This window comes from Petaurus breviceps, unplaced genomic scaffold (genome assembly GCF_028583685.1).
Source record: "Petaurus breviceps papuanus isolate PSGF00001 unplaced genomic scaffold, PetGlider_PUasm1.0 90451, whole genome shotgun sequence".
Classification (NCBI taxonomy): Eukaryota; Metazoa; Chordata; class Mammalia; order Diprotodontia; family Petauridae; genus Petaurus; species Petaurus breviceps.
Window position 1 is genome coordinate 562,330 of NW_027187258.1, and position 4,179 is coordinate 566,508.

Below are 4,179 nucleotides of genomic sequence, written 5' to 3' on the forward strand. Positions count from 1 at the left end.
CGGTGCTGGCCTCCGGGAAACAGTGCAGGACATGCGCCCCCCTCACCTCCTCTCCACCCTGGATGCTTGCCCCTTCCTGTCCAGCAGTAGGTGAACAGCTCAGGTGGTGAGGCACCTCCAGCCTCCCGCCGTGGCCCAGGGGAGGCGGCAGCGAATTGCACCATAAACAGGTGGATGGGTGGCTTGAGCAAGATGGTGTAGAAGAGGTGGAGGCTGGGAAGTTGCTTTGCTCTTCTTTAGTTGGTGTCACAATCTTCCAAGTCTTCTGAATATATGTGTTAGAAGCTCAGTGATTCTTAGAGATGGGCCAGGTCTTCTCAGCTGGGGATCAGGGGCAGAGAATACTCACTTGCTTCCTTTTCTCACCTAACAAATGTTCAACTGTTCACTCACTTTAATTCGCTTTATTTTGCCTCTGTTCTTCATTGTAATTTCTTTCTTGTCCACACTCCTATTTCAGAGGCTTGGTTGCCTCTGGGACCTCTCTCTCAGGGTTTCACATGCCTCCCTTGTTTCCTTCCTTATCCCCTAAACTGTCTTCTTTCTCTTGTTCGGCCATCTTTTCCCCCAGTTTCCCTTTCACGTGTACCTGTAATGGGAATGCAAATTTAAAGATCTTCCCTGCCCCTAGGCTAAAGTGCACCTGGAGCCTGGGGTGGGAGGCTTGTTTTTCAGTAGATACTTTTTGATTGGCCAGTGGGTCCAAAAGGTTGTTACATTCTCTGAGCCAGGAGAAGGCTACATAAGCCCTGATGTGTAGCTTTGTTTTGGGGCTCACTTTGAGAAGTGTTCTGTGATTTGATAAGCTTGTTAACACATTTTGAGTTGCTTTCCTTTATCAAAGCAGATCCAAGAACCTGTGTTGGCAGCAACCCTGAGGACTTGGGGTGCTTGCTGCTACAGTACCTCTGCCTTCTCTCTGCCGTTCGCCATTCCTTGACTTTGTCTCAGCAATCCCTCTGAGTCCAAGGTAACTGGCCACCTGGTGGTGGGTTGGACACTTGGTGCTCTCAGACTCCAAAGAAGCCATTATGACACCACTGCTGCACAAAACTGTCGTTAGTGTTGGAGCGGAGACACTTCAGAAACCCAGAAAAACAAATGCTGGAAAATTAATTGGGAAGTTGGACAGGAAACCGGAGTTGGGCTCCATCCTGAGCTGCAGTTAGAAAGTAGGTCTTCAGGGGTGGCCAGATGGCTCAGTGAGTAAGAGCACCGGCTCCAGTGTTGGGATGACCTGGTGTAGTGGCAAGCACCCCAAGCGTCCTCAGGACTAGGCCTCAACACAGTAAAATGTCCTCGTTTCCACCCCCACTAACATCTGACATGATACTTTGTGGCTAGGGAGCTCCTGGCATGGGCCAGGACCCCAAACCTGAGCTTTATGCATCAGCTGCATTTGGTCTTTTAATGCCAGCCTATTATGGCTCCAGGCCAGCAACTTCTCCTTTTCCAGGTAAATGAGGTGTGAACCCTAGATTTGGAGTTAGCATATAAATCCCAGTTTGGGGCTTCCAAGCTGAGTGACCTTGGAGAAGTTCCTTCCCTTCTCTGTCTATTTTCTCACCTGTGAAAAGAGGGGGTTGAATGGTTGAGGTGGCTTCCTTCTCTAAACCTAGGATCTTCCATCGAAAGAATGATTCAAACCCTTCAGTTCTGACACTTTGGACCTGGGTGACATTAGCACAGTGTCACCACCTCCCTGAGCCTCAGTTTCCCCATCTAGAAAATTAGGAGGTTCTTTCTAACTCTAATCCTATCTAAGTTCCCGTGATCTTGAACCAGATATTGTTCTACCTCCCTCGGTCTCAGTTTCTTCATCTGTAAAGTGAGGTGGTTGAGCTACATAATCTTTCAGCTTAAAATCCTAAGGAAAAAAGGGGGAATGTAACAGAGTTTGAATAGCCCAGCTGGGTCTTTCTGAATGCACACTGCCAGCAAATGGGTCCCAGTTGGGAGTACTTGGGAGCAAAGGTGGTTTCCTCCTTGTCAACCCACCCCTCCTACAGAAACCTGAGAAATAAGTGACTCTTCCAAGTCATTCTGCCCTCCCCTGGCCCCATTCCTTCTGGTGCTAGTGACCAGAGCAGAAGGAAGCAGAATGCTCTTAATTTTATAGTCCACGCAGTCAGACGTACAGTGGGGGCAGTATAGAGCAAAGAACTGAAGTAAAGCATCCAAGGACAGCCTGGGCTTTGGATCCCACCTCACTCACTGATTGGCCAAGTTAGTGCTGCTCTCTAAGCTCCAGTTTACGGATGTGTAAAACTGGAATGAGAATAGCACCTGCCCCACATGATTGTTGTGAGGACCACATGAGATGGGGTTTGTAGCACTTTGCACGCCTACACACGTTTTCCGTATCCAGAGACTTTGGAACACATCCCCAAGAATCCCCTCTATATCATCCCCAACAAGTGGCCCTTCAGGCTTTGCTGGAAGGCTCCTGAGGAGTGGAGGCCTGGAGGGTGCCCTTTCTGCTTGGGCATAGCTCTAATTGTTAAGGTCTACATTGGGATCTCTCCAACTTATACCCATTGCTCCCGATTCTGGGCTCTGAAGAAGGCTAATCCTGCCTCCTCAACACAGCCACCATGACTCCACCTCTGGCTTCCCTGCCCCCCTTCTCTTCTCATAAAAAATGTCCAGTCCTCTGACACTTTCATGGCCTGGTCTCCATTCCTCTGCCCACATCGGTTGCTTTCTTATACACTCCAGCTTGTCAATGTACTTTTGAAAATGATCTGCAACTAACTGAACCCAATGCAATTAGCTGTGCATTTAAACTCGGACCTATCCTTTCTTCATACCTCCCACTCTCCTAAACTTTAGTCTAGGATAGTCTCTTAACAGCAGCAGTGGCACCAACTGAAATTCCTTGTGGTTCCAATTTCTTATTCCACTTGTGCCCATGAGTCATGCAGGACAGAGATTTTAATCCCTATTTTACATATAAGGAAACTAAGAATCTGAAAGGTAGACTGGACTATGTAGGGCTAGTAGAACCAGGGAGAGAACCCAGGTCACCCACCTTCAATGGCTAATATTTATGGGGTCATAACTGGAGAGCTGGAATGGTCCTTAAAATCCATTAAATCCAGCCCCCTCACTTTACAGGTGAGGAGACTGAGGCAGACAGTGGTTAAGTGACTTGTCCAGGGTCACAGAACTAATAAGTATCTTTAGTGTTATTTGAATCCAACTCTTCCTCACTCCAAGTCTAGTACTCTATTTTAGTACTCTATTTATTAAGCTATATTACTTCTCATTCAGGGCTTTCTGGACATTGTCTACTCTGATTCTCCCTACAGCCCAGTGACCTAGGCAAGATTTGGCAGATGGTAAGCTGAAGCTTAGAGATGTCTAGTGACTTGCCCAAGGACATAGTCTGTCAAAAAAGTATCCAAAACGTGAGTTGAACCTGGGTCTCTACTGATGTCAAAGTGAGTGGGCACCACTTCTTAGTGTGGGTACCTGTCCTTGAGGCCAGGTGTTCTCCAATTAGGCCAGTCAAGCAGCCTGCTCCCCCCCCCCCCACCGAGGGGGTCCATCTAAGAAACAATGGCTCCCAAAGCCTCAGCTTCAGGGGTCTCCTTTGTCCTGGCACTCAGTAAATCAACATAGTAGGAAGGGTGTCAGGTTAAAGGAATGCTAACTTCCCCCCAGCTTTATAGCTTCTATGAGGGAGGTGGAGGGAGTGGGGCTCGGGGCAATTCAAGGGACCTTTCTGTCTGTGTTCTAGGAGATGTGTTCTCCCTGCCTCTGTTACATACAGCACCAGGCCTACCGCAGGCAAGAACTCAAGCTCAGGGCTGACACAGGAGGCTTGGAGTTAGAAGAGAGTTTGGCTATCGCCTGGTCCCATCCTCTTGTTTGTCAAGTGAGGAAACTGAAGCCCAAGTCAGTGAAGTGATTGGTCCAAGGTCATGCAAGAATTAGTGGCAGAGCTGGGACTTACCCCAGGGCCCTTTGGACTGGCTGCCTGAAGGTAGAGGGGGTAGTTGGGTCATAATATTGAATTACCAACCATAAGCCTGTTTCACCCTCTGACTCTGTTCTGAACTACTTGTGTGACTTCGGATAATGAATCCCCCATCAGGGCCTCATTTTCTCCCTCTGTAAAAGGGTTGGACAAGATCTAAGGCAACTTTCAGCTCTGGCATCCCATAATAATAATAA